Source organism: Crocodylus porosus, unplaced genomic scaffold (assembly GCF_001723895.1).
Source record: "Crocodylus porosus isolate Cpor-Errol unplaced genomic scaffold, CroPor_comp1, whole genome shotgun sequence".
NCBI lineage: Eukaryota > Metazoa > Chordata > Crocodylia > Crocodylidae > Crocodylus > Crocodylus porosus.
In genome coordinates this window covers 75,231,537-75,249,185 of record NW_017728947.1, presented here as the reverse complement: position 1 = coordinate 75,249,185, position 17,649 = coordinate 75,231,537, and the positions used below count along the sequence as shown (strand labels likewise).

Sequence of the window (17,649 nt, the reverse complement as noted above, 5' to 3'; positions counted from 1 at the left end):
TAGCCCACTCCTGTAACCTATCCAGATCTTGCTGCAGTCTTTCTCTGCCTTCTAGCATGCTCACCTCACCCCAATTTTGGTATCATCAGCAAATTTAAACAGGTTGCATTTCACCCCATCGTCCAAATCACTGATGAAGAAATTGAACAGTGTGGGCCCAAGGACCAAGCCCTGGGGGACTCTGCTGCCCTCTTCCCCCCAGGTCGAATATGACCCATTCACCACCATCCTCTGAGTACGACCCTTGAGCCAATCTGCAATCCATCTGACTGTGTAGGCATCAATGCCACAGTCGCCTAGTTTTTTAATGAGGATGGGGTGGGAGACGGTGTCAGAGGCCTTGCTGAAGTCTAGAAAGACTACATCCACGGCGACACCTGCATCCATTGCCTTTGTGACCTGATCATAAAAGGCATAATCTTACCCTGTTTTGAGTGAAAGCTGAGATTCACATGACTGAGAACACATGATGGCAGCAACTGGGGAAAATGTCACAGGACTGTTATGAGTCGGTGAGTGTTGGCAAGACTGAACACGCATCTGAGCATTGTTTATACTGTGCCATCAGGGACCGGCAGTTCTAGCCTTGGTGCCCAATCTGTTGTCTTTCTCCCACTTCTGCCTGCCTGTTCCATGTGGTAAGCTCTGTGTTTATGGAGCATCCTCACCTCCTTGCTTTTTACAGCCCTCCTGTAGCTTGCCGCCTTGGTGATGACCTCAGTTCCAATCCCAGTGGAACATCCTAGCTTAGCTACATGGCCATGGAAGTACCTATCATTCTAGTGAGGCTCTGGGTGTCAACAATAGTTAACAATAAAAATGACTGTTCTCAATCTCTGGTTTTGAGGGGCTGAAGTAGGATCCCTGCCTTCTGCTTTTTAGATGCTTCCCTATCTGTGCATGCCTTTGCTCTGCACTTTAGCTGCAGAGCTGGATTGAATTCTGCTTAGTGAACTGAGGTGGTTGAGGCTGTGCTCAGTCAGCAGCTGAGATTGTTGTGACCGCTCCTTTATACCCCTTGCTGCCTTTTGAGCAGGAACAAGATTGGTTCTACCTGGTGAGGGAGTGTTTCCAATCAGGACATAAGATCAGGGCTAGGGAAATCATTGCATCTTTCTGTCTAGATTAGGGGGGGCCATCATAGAGGACAGTCCAGTTGTCTTCTGTTCTCTGTTAATATGAAACTGGAGGCCTTTATGTCCTCTATTTTTCTCTTCAAGAGAAAAATAGAGGACATAAAAGCATCGGGTTTCGTATCAATAGAGGACAGAGTAGCAGAAAATGGGAATGTCCTCTATATGATGGCCACCCTCTAGGTACATACATTGTACCCCTTGTGCTGAATCACAGAACAAGCATATGTTAAGGGCAGTGGCACTTAACTTTTTGGCCCCATGGGCCAGATGAGGGGCATAGGATTGGTTCATGGGGCAGGTTGGACCCCACGCACTAGGATGAGGCCCCGGGAACCTATGCTGCCTCTATCTGCCGGGATTGAGCTCCAGAGCCCTGCATCACTTCTGACTGGTCCCAGAAGCCAGGAGCGCCATGGGACAGATGAAAAGGCTCTATGGTTAGATCTAGCCCATAGGCCAGTGGTTGAGCAGTCCTGTATAAAAAGACTGTAAAACCTCTAGGGCTTTCGTTCAGAAAGACTGGCTTAGCCATAAGGGACAAGGGAGCATTTTCTTTCACAAATGTGTATCTTGCCAAGCTAGGGAACAGCACCTTGCTGCATGCAGCGTTATTAGAACTGAGTTTGAACAGGGGGCACCCAAGAGCAATGTATGTCACTTTTCCTTGGCTACAGTGATTGTTTGGATTCTCATTCTGGGCCCATCTGGGAAGACTGCCTACACAACTTGAGCTACTCTGCAATCTATTCAGCAGGGGCTGTATACAGCCCAGTAAATCAAATCCAGGGAGACAAATATAGGGTTAGGAATGAGGAACTTAATTTTTATTTGTTAGCACTGATGAAGACCATTCTTCTCACCAGCCTGATTCTACAGGCATGTCCTGGAGCAGTGGAATGGACTACAGAGAGCATCTTAATGATAATCAGCTGCAGGTTGGTTAAAGAGATTCCCATACAGTGTAGCTGTGCATCATCACAGATTTTTGTTACCAGTTTGAGTGCTACATGCTCATCTTGAATGGGTAGTGGTGTGATGTGGCTATGCCCCAAAAGCCATGGTAGGGTTAGGAATGGGTTGCAAGGTTCCTGGGACCTGAATGGAGTTGGCCATTGACCGGCTCTAGGTGTGTCAAAGGCCACCACCCTGGAATGACAGGTTTGGGGGTTCAGTAGCAGATGGAAAGAGTGCAAAATGGAACAGTGTGTGCATTGGTTTCCTGCGCTGAGCCACCTACTTTTTAAGTGTATTAAGGTATTTTTAAGGGTATTACAAAGTGTCCATGCATGAATCCCAAGAGTGACCTCAGTGCTAGGCAGGGTTCAGCTCACTCAAGAAAGAACGGGGCAGGAGAGTGGAGGGGAGAACAGGAAAGCATTTTCTCCTTTCTCAGAACCTAGTATTCCCCCTTGTGAGCCCCCCTAAAGTGCCTTCCTCATCACAGTCCATCCAGAAGGAGGCAAATGCCATTCCCATGGCAAGAGGGAATGCCTGGAACAGGATATTGAAGCAGGTTCTGCAGCTTCACTTAGCCCACCATATCAGCAGAAGTGAAATGTAATTGCCTCTGCTGCTAGCTATAGAGAGCTCTATCTCTCTGCCTCTAATCAGGGCAGATATGAAATTTCTTATCTGTTAAGTAAAATGGTGCCGCGCTTCAATCCATCCAATTATTTTTTCCAATAAGTGTAAGTGAAGGGGGAGAATTGACGGAGCAGGGTGAAGTGAACTTATTAGAGTCAGCAGCAAGCTGGCGGCAAGGAAAGGTCTGCACCTGGCCAGGCAGATGCCTTCAGTCTGCACACACAGCCTATTAAGCAGATAGCTCACTCTGAGCACTTCATTCCTCTGTCCCAGCCCAAGAATAGAGCTTTCCTGCATGATGAGTCACTCCAGAGCCCTCAGGTTAGCAGAGAGAAGGGGACCATGGGTGAAGGACTGACATGGTCAGTGGGGACCTTGAAAAGACTGCCATACCGATCAAAGCAGCCATCATGATGCCCCGCACAACAGCCCCTCTAGAAAAATAATGACTTGAGAGTGTCTCTATTTGGCATTACAGTGCCCTCACCATCCACAGCTCACTTTGGGGGCCAGTAAAATCTATGGCTGCACACTCCCCAATTTACGGGCCAGGACTGTTTTATGCACAGAGCTCTGTGCAATAATAAAGGGACTTCATTTGGACAGCAGCAACTTTAATCTTTATTACAAGAGTCACGTGGTGCAGTGAACAGCTACAGACAGCTACAAGTCATACTCCAGGGGCAGTCAGACCACAAGAAACAAGTGCCCTAGGAAATCATCCCCACTACAATTTATGTTCCTGCAGGTACAGGGACAGGACTCTATCCCTGTTCAACTCATTGAAAAGACAAAGGTCAGTGGGCATGAGAATGTCACTACTGCAACAGGCCAGTTATCTCTTTCCTGAGCTGCCAACATAGTCTCTTACCATGGTAGGTGGCAAGCTACTGGCATACAGCAACAGCTGTACTCATGGAGGGGGTGAAATGGCTGAGGTTAAAATGAAGTAGAAATAAAAGTCAGTCACACTGTTCTTCAGAGCAAGCTCTCTGCCACAGTCAGAATGGCTGTGCTCATGCTCAGAGTCTGGGGCCCCCCACTGTGAAGGGCTCAACAGACTCCCTTGGAAAAATACAGCATGACAGGAGATGGCAAACGCAGAAAGGAGCAATGCAGCTCCCCCCTCCTACCCCAAACACACACACACACACACACACACACTTCATGATGAGAACACAGCCCAGTTCAACAAAGTTCCTGATGGCATTTGAATGCCTGGGTCATACCAATAAAGAAGGGACCTTGAATCCAGCATGATTTTCCTTCTCCACTTCCCACATGTCACAAGGGAGAGCATTCTCAAAGGGAACCAGTGAATCTGGGCTGGCAGCAGACTATACGGGCTGAAGTGCTGCATTGGGCAGCTTGATACCGCAGTGATGTTGGCACAGAAAAAATGCCATAAGGAAAGTGGGGAGCCTCAGGCAGCAGCAGAGGAGGAAGAAAGATGGGACCTGGGAGAGGAAAAGAGTAGAGCATGGGGGTGGGAGGCAAGCAGAAAAGAGAGAATAGGAGACAGGGGACAAGAGGGGAGAGCTTGGAGTGTGGGAGACAGCAAAGGGTGGGGAGGAGAAAACAGGAGGCACTGCTTTTCAGAGAGAGAAGGTAAAGGCAAAGGCAACTCACATCATGGTTAGGAACTGATGTGGAACTGGTGAGAATGAGCTGGAAGGAAGAGCAGGGGACATACCAGAATGTCTGTTTTAGGTTAGTGACCAGTTCATTTCTGCTCCTTTGTTTTGTTGCCCTTCCCCGGTGGTGCCCTTCCCCAACATCTGGGAAAGAGATGGGGGTTCTTTTGAACCCCTACCCCACACTTTACCAATAGAGGTGGCTGCTCTGCCTTCTGCAGTTACTTAATTAGGGAAAGAGAGAGGAAGCAAACTTAGACTCACCAGAAATCCCTTGCCCCATGCTGTGGTGACTGAGAGCCTAACAGCCCCTGTATATGAAGCTGGCCAGTGAAGAAATACTCCAGACCTGAGAACCACACAGAGCCCTCAGACCAGCAGCTAGGCAGAGGAGGGAGCTGCCAGTGTGGAGAGGGTCTCTCTCTATTAAAAATGTACTAGATCAGCTTGAGGAGAAACCCCCAGAAATTGATTTTGTGGGCCATGCGTGAACTGCAAAGGGTGGCCTATCAGGCCCAGGTCCATTGTGTCTTGGAAAGATGCCCAGATTTGCAGGTGAAAGAGCCCTGCCCTGTAGCTTTCCAAGAGCTCATCTCCCAGCTCTGAATTCCAGCAGCGTTCATCCCCTGTCCCTGCTCGGCCTCGTTCCGAGACACGGCAGCACAGCTAAAGATAGAATCGGGGACAGCACTATTAGTCACCGGAGACTTCAGAGCTCATTAGTGTTCAAAGTGGTCCAAATCAGGCCCCGCTTCTTATTCCCTCACACCTGATTGCTAACTCTCTGCACTGTTCACTCTGACCCCCTGTCAGTGGGGTGTGGACTCTGTGCCATGACAGCACATTCCTGGGAGAAAACACAGCAGGATCGACTATCTACTCTGCCCTTTCATGTCCCTCATTATTTGTGTAACTCTTGCAACAGGGAATTGTCAAGCACTGGGGGCAGAAGAGAGCTGTCACCACAAATCTCTCTGCATCACTTTGTCGGGCTCCTCCAATCAGGACCTTTCTCTGTTGCAGCCTGGTGGGGGCAAGGTTGTGAACAACTCCTCAAAGTTTACCTTCCTTTTAGACCTCCCAGTATGTCTCCTGTTTTCTCAGTTTCATCTTTTAGACTAGAAGCTCTAGTGGCTGTCTCACTTTGTCTCTTGTACAGTGCCGGGCACGTCATTGGCACTTAACAAATAGCAATAACTCTTTTCTGAGTCTGAAGGAAGCTTTCTAGCTTTTCACCAGAGCCACAAAACTGTCCAAATGGAGGTCATAATCCAACCATCTCAGGGCCCTTTGTCTTCCTGGTAGTGCAGCAAACTGCAGAAATCCCTGGCCTTTTATAATGGTCTGAACAAAGGGCTGGCATTGAGGAACTTGAGTGATAAACCCAGTTGTGGCACTGACTCCTTCTATAGAAGGTGGCTTACAGTTCATCTGTGAACACTGATGTCAGAAAAGAAAGGACAAATGGAGCAGTCATAAGCCTCTCTCACTAGTACTGTAACCTTTCATCAGACATAAGGTTATCTATCTATCTATCTGACACATCACCACTGTATCTGAGCACTTTCCAGGAAAAATAAACACCAAAGTTTCCCATGTAACAGAGAGGGGTAAGTATTTAAAACGGCAGTGAGTAGATTCCCAGCAGGACAGTTACTCCACTATGAGATTTTTTCAACCTTTCAATAGCGCCAATAAAAAGTACAAAATAATTTAATGTAATTTAGAGATTAGCATGCAGAGAGTCACCAATTACACTGGAAATGGTAATCAGTCAAGAATCTCAAGCTTCTCAGTTTTACCAGTGGAAAAATAAAAGCCCATTAATCTAGGTCCTAACATTTGAAAAGAATGTCGATCTTCACTATTTAATGGCTAGAATCAGTGATATGGAATTTTCCTCTCAACTCTTAAATGACTATCTCTGGTCTTGGAAACTGGAACCTTTTCCTTCTGATTAAGGTAAATGAAGTAGCATTGGGGCAGGCCTCTACCTTTGCTCCCTAAAATATTGTACTAGCCTAGAAATCTTGCCCCATACCACTGAATTCAATGGGGGATTTGTCAGTGACTTTAATAGGGGCAGGATCAAGCCCTCAGCAAGCAAAGCTTAGTATATAATCTTGCTCAGAGGAAAAAGTAAATAGCACATGGAAAGTGCCCTTTCAATGCAGTGCTGTTCAGTACTTTGTAAGGGAAACTGCCCTACCATTGTACCTAGAAAGCACCAACCAAGAGGAATAAAAAGATTTCCATCAAGATGATTCTGATTCCTCATCAGTTTTTGCAACCTGTTTTTGAATAAGCATTAAATACATTCAATGTGGATTTATTTAAAAATCTTCTGGCTGAACAATGGGGAAATTAATAAAGCATAAATGTACCTATCCAGAGGAACTCTCTGGTGACCTCTCAGCTCTTCTCTTTAATGATGGGCTTTGGGTTTGAATGGGAGTAATTCTTTTCTGCTTCCATTCAGCAGGCAGACTTTTGCTGACCCCCCAGAGTTCAGCTTTCTCTGCATTGTAACTAACACTACTGATGCAGGGTGGATAGAAACACCAGGCTGCAGAAAAGCTAATTTTTGAGACTAGAAGGTTCCTGATTTTCTGTGATGAAATTGCATCTCAGGAGCTGATACAAACAGAGGACTATGCATCATCCCATGGTCTTTTAATACCTCTGGGCATTTCACCAAGAGGTCTGGCAGGAATTAAAGATCTTTTGAGAGGAGAAAGTGAAGTGCTAACATTGTTTTCTTTAATATCGGGCCATGGCTATTTGAGCTGCTAGATGGGTTTTAGGCAGGTTTATTTATTTTTTTCATATTATTACTTTGTGACATATTGTTAGGGCAAAAATGTCTGGGAACAACAGCAGAGCTATTTAATGCCCCAGCACATGGTGCCAGCTCTAGTGACAGCATTGCACATAGGATTCCAAGGGATGCTATTCCTAATGTGCTGGCTTAAATTCCAATTATTCAACCACAGAAAAACCTATAGGAAGCAGGGTTGCTCCAAAGAAGATGGACCTGCAGGAAAAGTGACCAGGACCAAGGGATATCACTTGACAAGAGACAAAACAAGATTTTTTTCCTGTTTTATAGCAATAACTTTCTTTTGAAGGTACCACCTGCTTGACACCTGACATGTCTGGATCACACTGGGGGTAGCCCCTAATAATATAGAAGATTTGGTTCAATATGTAATTGCAGCTGACCTCTGATTTATCTGTGGCTTTCCACATATTTGACAGTAGTTTTTTGATGGTCTGTCAGTTGCTGATTATAGTCAGGTCCTTATGCCAAGAAACAGTGGCCACAATTTAATGGAGTCCAGTGTCCTTAGGGAAGGGGTGTGCTGCTGTGACCCTAAATTTTAGAAAGGAAGACTTAAACATAATTTAAAGAGGAACCTAGACAGAGAGACACTAATGGTAAAAGTGAGGAAATGCAGTTCCTTATATTCTGCACAAAGGTTAATTTTTTCCAGCATACCAGAAGGCACAAGTTGTACTGCTTACCTAGGATAGGTAACAAATAGGAGGAGATGTGATAATAGTGCAAAATAATGACTGTTATAGAGAAGGTACATTGCAGATTTCTATTCTTCCTTTCTCACCATACAAGAACAAAGGGACACTTGATGGTATTGAAAAGTGGCAAATATGTAACTGATACTATGACGTTTCATTTCATTTAACCGATATTATTTAGCCTGTGGAACTCATTGCCACATACTGGCATACTGGTGAAGCTAAAAACTCAGCAAGATTTAAAAAAGGGTTGGATTTATACTGGTCATAGGAACATTCAGAGTTATAATGATAATGATATTTTTAAATGGGAATCTCCAGGCTCTTCAAGAATAAGGCAAACAAACCTCTTATTCCTGGGCTTACAAAAGAAAGCTGCCATGGTCAGGTAATTCCATAACTGTTGAATGCAGGTTCTTCTGCACTCTAAAACATCTAACATTAGTTACTCTCAGAGATGAGACTAGATGGATTACAGGCTGCTGCTGTTTCATGATTCCTCTGCTTCTGTGTTTCTAGGAGCAGAGACAGTGAACCAGAAAGAAATCCTTCAGTAAATGTACCTGCAGCCCTAGGGAAGGGTCAACGGCAGCTCCACAACTCATTGTTCATCCAGGTTGCCCATTAACCTCACTTGTGGCTTCACATGTGCAATCAACCAGTAAATTCTTTGGGGCAAGGTCCCGTCTACTTTCCACCTGTAATAGAAAACAATAGCAATACTGAGTATTGAAAGTTTCTTTTTTCCACAGTGCCAGGGCCATGGGTAAGGGGAAGATGGCACTGTCCTTGGGGAAGGAAGGTGTCCCCCACAGGTCTTGCTTTGCTTTGTTTCCCTTCTGACATTTATGGGCAACCAGAAGTTTGGAGAAATATTTACTGCTTGTTTGTCAGTTTGACAGCAGTGTTTTTATGATGGCCTGTCAACTGCTGATAACAGCAACATCCTCAGGCTTTGGAGCACAGACTCCAGCATAATAAATCCCAAGCTGTTGTCTAAGGTTGAATGGTGAGGAGAGGTGAAATTTGGAGCTTGGTATTGTGAATTTACCAACAAACTGTGGAAAACTAGTGGCTCATGAAGTCCTTAATCCCACCCATTTGGCCAGCCTAGCAGATTTATCTTATCATTTCTGGGTTTCTGAGATTAGGAAGTGAGATATATGAACCTTCTGACTGAGAAAGAAAGGAGAAACAACAAACTTACTAGTGCTCTCCAATATAAGGACATAGCTGTTGCTATTGCATATCTTACCCTATTATAAAAGAGGTTGTGCAGACACATTGTGTTGATCTAAAGCTCTGGTATGCCACAGGCATGACAAAAAGAAGACTCAATCAGTGCCCCCACAAACAGAAGGGAAGACTGCAGTAAAGAATAGTACTTGCCAATGGGAGTGGAGAGAGAGGGAAACCTCCAATAAGGTATGTTAAGTAAACAGGCCTGATTTCTCTGCCTCAGAGCCAGGAAAAAATGAGTAAGATATGTGAAAAAATGTCTTTATGAATCTTTACTGTCTCCACTTTGTCTTCACAAGGAGTGCAGGTTGCTCCATTATGGGAAGGACAGTTGTTAGGCATACACATGGACACAAGAGCTGTGAAAACATTTGACTCAGACATTGGAGGTCGTCACCCAAAGAAGTCACCTTTTTCTAGTTATGTTGCATGGGAAAGTCAGTGACCAGGATGAGCTTTATCGAGAAATGGCCAGGCTGCCACCTTTTCTGTTGAAGGGTGACCATTCATTTCTGCTGTGCCAACAGCAGTGTGAAAAGGTCTGTAGAAATGGCCAACATGCTAGAATACCAATGAGCTTTTCAGTGATACATACTGTCAAATGGACAGCATGAAAGGCATTGCTCTAAAAGTAGTTACTGTAAAAAGGCAAGTTGAGGAAGGTGTCATGTCCATTATATCAGAGGTCAAAATTGATCTAGTCAAGCCAGGAGTCCCACTGCTGTCACACTGATGTTAGGTATTGACCCCAAGAAGATTCTTGACCCTGGTTACCTTGAGTCTGGCTTTGGCTTCCGCCCTTGGCCTGTCTGACTTCAGTTATAGCTTCCATTTTGACACCAGACCCCTCCAGACCTCAGTTCTGTGAGGAACTGGCCTGGTCTACATCTGTACTTCAGATAATCAGCCTCTACACAAGACTGCTGATGCCCTGGTACTTAACACTTTTGTGCTTGAGGTTGGGGGTGTTTTTTGTTTTGTTTTCTTTTTTTGAAAGATGACGTGAAACCTGGAGTAATTCCAAATCCCATAGCAAGGTGGGTTTTTTTTGTCATATGTTTTCCTGAACTAACTATAGTTGGGGGAGATGCTGGACAAGGTTTTTGGGCACAAAATGCCACTGTTCAGGTCATGTTGTATCTGAAAGTTGTTCTTCAGCTTCTTTCCCAACTATGCAGTTTGACTAATAAAAGATATCACAAAAAACCCCTTGCCTCTCATACATTCCTTGGACCATCACAAATAAACAGCACTCCAGCTGTGCTATAAATCTGGTGTTCTGTGCAGAAGACTAGCATTCATACTGATGATCTCTTTATTTTTAGCTGCAAATCAGAAGTTTAGCAATTCTAATCTATATGAGGTTTAGAGGAGGTGACAGCTCAGAAACTGCCAGTGATTAGTGTATTGGCCTCGACCTCATTCTGTTATCTCTGTGTGAGAAGCTGAGTAAATGGACTAAGGGACAGTACCAATCAATTGGCAAGAATGAAACAGGATCTCAATAAAGTAGATGCACCCCTGCCTGGGTTGGAGGACAACAACCTGACAGCTCATAAGGACAAATACCAATTTTTGGTCTGTGTGACTCAAGGAGGTATCAAAGCCACAGCAGGTGCCTCGGTTCTTGAAAACCTCATCCTGAATCCAGTACTAGATCTTTCCATGGCCTCATTACTCAAGGGAAAATTAAGGCAAATCTGACAAAGTTGATAGATCATGGCTGGTAGACCCAATGCTATCCTGATTTTTTGGACTTGACCATGTGGAAAGACACTAGGAACATTGGATTGCAAATGGCTGGAGCTATCAGTTCACTCTGGATGTCTACTTCATGTTTTTATTTCACTGGTTTTAAGATAAGCAACATGCTTTCTTCACAATGTACAATGCATGTTCAGGAATTACTCTGAATTTATTCTGATAGCCTTGGCAGTATTGCACCATTGATGCACTGACACAGACTCCCAATTTTGACTTCTGAGGAACATGCCAGAACCAGCAACTAAGCATCCAGGATAATGGCCTGTCAATCCATGGCAAGGTCTCCATGTGCTTGCCAATGGTCCTCTAAAGGAATGTGTGATCTTGTCCAGCACTGCTTTACTCAGAGTAGCCAGAGGTCTGTGTGATGGTGACCTTTATTACTGGCATTTAATTTCACAGCTCTCCAAGGGGATCAGAATTCAGAAGTCCTGATCCTAGCCCCAAATAGCTGCTGGTTTAAATTTCAGATACCACATATTGAAGGGGGATTAAGTAAAGGTTAGGCAGAGATTGGAGAGGGAAGGCAGGGAAAATGAGAACAAAATGGTGTGGCTATTCAATGTGGTCGGTGCCGTGGTGGACCACATGCACTTATTTTGTCTAGAGTCTTATAGCAAGTCCTTGGGATGCAAGTGAATAAAGAGCTCATAGCAGCCTTAAGGACCAGCTCAGGAAGTTTCCTCTACATTTACTGAGTGTCCTAGCTGCAAGATGCATGAAATGTTCAGCTGTCATGTTTTGCTAGAGCAGCTAGTAAGTGCCAATGGACCTCTGTTCATATCTCATGAGTTTGAAACTTTTATGAAGATGAATGGTATGTGTCACATCAAATCAGCACTTTACCAGCTAGCAGTGGCTTAGTAGAAAGATTTCTTGAAACAATGAAGCAAGCCCTGTGTTTCTCAGAAGGAAGAGCATCTGTTTATAAACGCTTGGCTAATTTCTCATTATCTTATCGAAACAGCTTATGCCACTGCAAAGAAGTCCCCAGCATGGCTGATGCTCAGTCGACAGTTGGATACCTGTTTTGATATACTGAGATCATAAGGAATGACATATGGTGCAAGAATAGCCACAGGTAGATCAACAGGAAAGACAAGTGAAAAGCAGGGATTCAAAATAAGACAACTGGAACTTGTTTGTAATGAGGATGAGCAGAACTGGCATAGTTCTGAATGAGCTTCTTCTAAGTTATTGCCAATCAGTGTCACATACATCCTCTTCAAAAACACCCTTATGTGCCAAAGACTGTATGGATCAGCTTTTTAGCAAAAGCTAAACAAACAGGTTGAAAATTCCTAAATTTCCACTCTGAAACTCATAGATGCTGCAGGGAAGTCTCTGTCATAGATTCTGCTCTGCCACAACCACCCCTAGCACTGATGTCAGTGGATGAGCTGGTGGCACCATCTGCTTCCCAGTTACTAACCCATTTTTCTTTTGCTTCACTCTTACATACACTGTGCTGTGCTGAAAGTCCCAGTTCCCATTTCCCACATATAGGCAGTCCTTGACTTAAGATGTTTTGAGTTACAATGAACAGCACTTATGGCGTTTATAAATTGACACCCTGTTTGGACTTTCTGACATTAGTTTTGACTTTATGACTCTTGATCCGATACAATGCCACATCAGTGAACAAGTTTGTTGCGTCACCCATCTCCCTGGAGAACATCTATCCGAACTTCCTTGTATACTTTCTTTAAGAAAGCAGACAAGACTCCAGAAAAACCTGCAGCCAAAACTCCTAAGCAGACTCCAGCCACGAAACCTTCAAAAAGTCCAGCAAAGTCACCTCAAAGAAGTCCTTCCAAATTAATATGATTGCTATTTACAATATAAATACATTAATGTAGCTATATTACTCATCTATAATTGATTGAATTCAAAATTCTGGGTTATTTTTGGTGAAAATTGGTTCAGAAACCAATCCCCCATTTATAACATTGTTCCTATGCGAAAATCAGTTCCGAGTTACAACGTTTCAACTCGCATGGTTTTCAGAAGCCAATTGTGTTGTAAGTCCAAGGACTGCCTGTATTTCAGAGCAAATTCTCACATGATACTGCTGCTTGAATGAATAGTCTGGAGAGAGAAAAAGTTCAGACTCAACCCTGAACACAAGGTAGCTGATCCTGGATTTCTCATTAGCAGTTCTGTTAACAGAGTGCTACTATTGTGGGACTTGAGCATCAAGTACTGGTGGTCTGTTTGGCCTTCCACAGTCCCCCAGCTTCAGGAATGACCTAGATGAGGCATCTAAGGCCCATCAATCTAGTCACCTCAGCTTTAGGAGAAATGCATAGGAGGATTCCCAGCAGTGCCATGAGTGCACATAAAACTTAACAGCCCAATGTACAACCCAAAGCTTCCACTGCATTCTCTGAAAGGCCACCCCGAATCCTGTGGCTGGTGCATGGTCTGTGGTTTCTGCTCCTGTCACTCTTTGAGATTAGAGCACTTAAGTGTACCCTTTCTTTGGTCCTCAGAGGCCAAGCTTCCCGGCTCCTCACCATTCTACATTAAACTGTTGGATGGTGGCAACACCCATCCTATGCCCATCTCTCTCAGTAGAAATAATATAAGGTTGTAATGACTTGTCTCAGGTTCGCCACTTCTATCATGGGGATATTGAGACTTGCTGATGTTGTAAAGGGTTTTGGGATCCCTGGATGAAAAGCATCTTATGAGAACCAAGCATTATGATGCTCCTCCTTCCCCATCAGTCCTTTTAACAACATATTAGAGGGGGAGTAGGCTGTGGTCAAATAGCTGTTTCTTTGCAGTCTTTTCCTACCTTGTGTTTTTGTGCTTGTGACACTAATTCTTACAGTGCAAGCCTAAAACATAGTTCCAGCTGCTACAGAAGGGTGAATGGGAAAAATGAAATATATTTGGCAAAGAAGACGACATTCTTTTATTTCCCAGTTTCAAGTATTGCTTCTTTATGCTGAAGAAGCATAAAGTGAAAAGAATTTACCAATCAATCAATCTTTAGAAGGTAAAGAGCCAAAAAGCAGGGGCTAGAGACTAAGAGAAGAGGAGAGAAAGGAGTAAATGAAATGTGGAAACAGATTAAAAGAACAAAAGAGCAAGCAAGAGGAAAAGAAAGACATAATAAATTTTAGAATCTCTTTAAAAAATAGCGGGGGGGAAGCAATGGGTAGAGACATGGGATCTGAGAGGTATGTGGTGAAGAGGCAGGAGCTTTTCTTTGTAAATTAGCTGGGGCAGGCAGAACCTCATTATTCCACTTCAATTCAGGTTCATTGATGGATTATTGATCCAGAGAATCTGACAAAATAGAATCTGGACTCTGCTTCTCCTGAATAGCAATTATTTCATAACTGTGAAAAGCAAATGAAATCAACCTGGCTTTCAGTGTCAGGAGATTTTTGGATTTCCTCTGTTTTCATTCTGTGTGGTGGAACCCGTCATTGGGATCCACTGAAGGGGAACTGGTTGTGTCTGAAAATTTAGGATTAGTCCAGCATAGTAAGATTTTCATTTTAATAGAGAGAGAAATTCAAGGAACCAACAAAAATTACTTGAATGGAAGAAGTGGCAGCACAGGCACAGTTAGTCATTGAAACAAAGCCTGCTAAAATCAGAATAATACTTACTGGGGACTCAACTATTATTTATTAACCTCAATTAAATGCATAGAGATTCACACACTTTTCAGATACAAGTGGAGAAGCTAAAGTGCCAGGACTGAAATTCAAGTGCGTTAAAAACTCTGTTATGGAAAACAGCAGTGGTTTAGTTCAGAGTCTGGTATCTGTGGTTGGTTTTGGGATCTAAGCAGATTGTATGAGAATTTTAGCCAAGGGTCTTTAATTTCACTACCTTATCCCAGCACACATGTGGAGTAGCTGCACAACAGCCCAGCTAAGCACATACAAACCTCTCATCTCTTCTCAGAGTGACACTTTTGCAAGATTCACCTGAAGATTCTTCCATTTCCTTTTCCCTCTTCCCTCCTCTGAGTCATTTTCTGTTTTCAGCAATCTGCAGCATTTTTATCCCAATTGATAGCGTCAGTGCTGCGAGCAGTTGGTTTCGCTGCCAGCTGGCTGGTTGCTGACAGAAGGGACCGTGTCTGAAGTCAGGTAACTATAAATGTCTGGGGATATTTTAGGATGGTCTTTTCATAGGACAGGGGCTTGGTAAGTACAATATTAGGTAGGCTTCGGTATGTTTCTAAGTGACTTAGGGCTTGTGGGAAGGGCCTCTCCCGTGAGCCTCCTGGGTATATAGCAATAAGTAACAATGAGGTGTTTTTGCATACTGCTCAGGTACTCTGGTAACCACAAGGCTGAAACTAGTTGCGGGGTAAAGCACAAAGCTGGGCCTCACATCTTCTGGGTCCTCTTGGCGGTTCTTATAGTAGCGCTGTGTGTGGCTTTGGACAAGGTATGGCATTTCTTTGTGCCTCACAGAGCACAAGTGGAAGTCAGAGTGCAAGTGAAGGAGGGAGGCACACAGGCCTACTCAGGGCTCTGGAAATTTGGACTGGGTCCTCGGGCAAGAACTGGAGACTGAAATAGGTTGTTGTGCTACAACTAGCACTGCCGCCAGCAAGCAGACCTGTCCGTGCTCTGGGTGCGGCCATAAACTGAAGGAGAAAGGAACAGGAGATAAACCTGGCCCAGAACAGCCTCAAACAAAGTTGGGGCCATGAGAAACCACATGACTATGTGTAGACGAAATGAGAGGTGTGTGTGCATGACATTTTGAAGCAGGCTAAATACTTTTGCACCGCTTTAATGGTGTCAGTGTTTGCATGCCACAGCAGTGTATTGCACGTTAATTTCAGCCGCTGTAGGAAATTCAGCGGCGTAATGTGCCTTAAATGACTTGGGGCACAGCAAACTAAAACTCCTTCAAGGAGTTTTAATTTTCTGCCCCTACAGCCATGGAGTGAAGCATCAGGCTCCGTGCATCTCTATGGCTCTGCTGGAAGCCCATGCAGGCAGCCTGGCAGCAGCCTGGGAAAGTGGGCTCCACCCAAGAAAAGCAGCAACCTTAATATCACCCCACTGGAGCCTGCCTGCCTGCCTGAGCTGCGAGGGGGCCTGGTGCTTCCCTCTGCAGCTTTGGTGCCCCCCAGGACCTCCCAAGCTGGGTGCCTGTGGGTGGATGCCACTTGGGGGAGGGCCACTGCTGCAGCAGAGGGAAGCACCAGCCCGCCCCACAGCCCAAGGACCACTCTGCCCGCTGGCAGCTTGCCCTCCCCTCCCCACTGCTGGAGAGGCAGGTAAGTCAACAAGGTGTGTGCACAACACGGGGGTTTAATTGGGCCTAAACTGAAGCAGTATTTTTTAAAACCCCTGCTTCAGTTTAGGGCCCCTGTTTCATCTACACATGCCCCATCATGGCACTATTTGAAGGAGAAGCTGGGCAGAGCGTCAGTGAACTAAGGCAGTGGGGAATGGAAGAGAGAAGTTTGCAGTGTGTGTGAGCAGGGAAGGCCAGCCCCTCTTCCCTCTCTGTAATTAATATTGTGCTTTTCCTTCAAGAGGCTTCACAAAGCTCTGTTCCCTTTGGAGGAGAGGATTTTCAAAGCTCCCTTTGACAAAGAACGGAGCTTCGGAAAATCTAGTGCTGAAAGTGGATTTGCCAATGGTCCCTTGGGATCCTCATTCACAGGACTGCGCTAAATAGAGAAATGTGGGAGCCTTCCCACTCTCTCCTAGGAGCCAACTGATCTTTCCCTAGTAGAAGGTATGAGAAGGTGACTTGGGATTCTCCATCTCTTCAGAGGAGCAGCTGCACTCAGGGACAGGGGAGAACAGAACCCTCGTCCTCCAAGAAATTCCAGTCTTCCTACTCTGGGATGATTGAGACCCTTGCTAGGAAGGAGCAATGGAGGCTGGGCCAGGGCATGGCTGGGAACTACTGTCTTCCTGAGGGTTAAAGCTATGGCTATGGATCTGAGGGGGAAGCTATCAGAGGGTCTGCTCCTGCTGCCAGTGCTTTCCTGTCAGGGAGGCCCCCGCTTTGCACTGTCCCCTCTCTCTGTTATGCTGTACTTGCAGGAAACACTCCCACTCAGAAAGTGAGACAAACTCTCAGCACCATCCCACACAAGACTGGCCAGCAATCCTTTTCCTAGCCCCCAGTAAGGGCACTCCAGCTTGATAAATAGAGGTCCAGCCATATCTAAAAAAAGTCTTAGCTCATCAGGGACCTCATCTCCATAGCTGGCTTTAGAAATAAGTGGTCCCTTGCACGCAGGGAGAGACTGACACTTGTTCTTTCATTTGCCCCAGGAGCCAAGTACCCGCCCAGATCCTCAAACAGCCAGAGACAATTCTGGCTTGGCTTATGCTGCACCTGGCTACTGAAACTGCCTCCTTTTTACCCACTCTTCTTTTAGCATCATCTTACAGAGGCCAGGAAGGTGAGGGAGTTGGGGTATTGGGACTGCATATTCCCAGTCCTATTCAGCCTGCTTCTCAGAAGCAGCAACAAGTGGTCAGGGCTTCAGAGGCCTGTGTTCATTTCCCTGCTGTGCCACTGATTTCCTGCCCTTCAAATAATTTTTCATAGACTTTTTCATAGACATTAGGGCTGGAAGGGATGTCAGAAGATTGAGTCCAGCCCCCCGCCTGAAGGTCTTAGGATCCCAGCAAGATAAGCATCCAAATTTCTCTTGAAGGCGTTCAATGTAGGTGCTTGAACCACCTCCGATAGCAGGCTGTTCCAGACCTTAGGGGCTCGGACAGTAAAGAAATTCTTCCTTATGT

The 17,649-nt window shown here is 45.0% G+C and overlaps 1 protein-coding gene and 1 long non-coding RNA gene across 2 annotated transcripts in view; one reads left to right on the top strand and one right to left on the bottom strand.

The window, feature by feature from the left end:
* LOC109321254 overlaps positions 1-8,042 on the bottom strand; it is a 23,449-nt gene extending 15,407 nt beyond the window's left edge. The window contains exon 1 of the long non-coding RNA XR_002104011.1: positions 8,031-8,042. This is a non-coding gene — a long non-coding RNA (uncharacterized LOC109321254). The remainder of the gene's footprint in view (positions 1-8,030) is intronic.
* Positions 1-17,649, top strand: part of SYNDIG1L (synapse differentiation inducing 1 like) — an 83,477-nt gene that overhangs the window by 9,852 nt on the left and 55,976 nt on the right. The gene's annotated exons all lie outside the window — the stretch shown is intronic.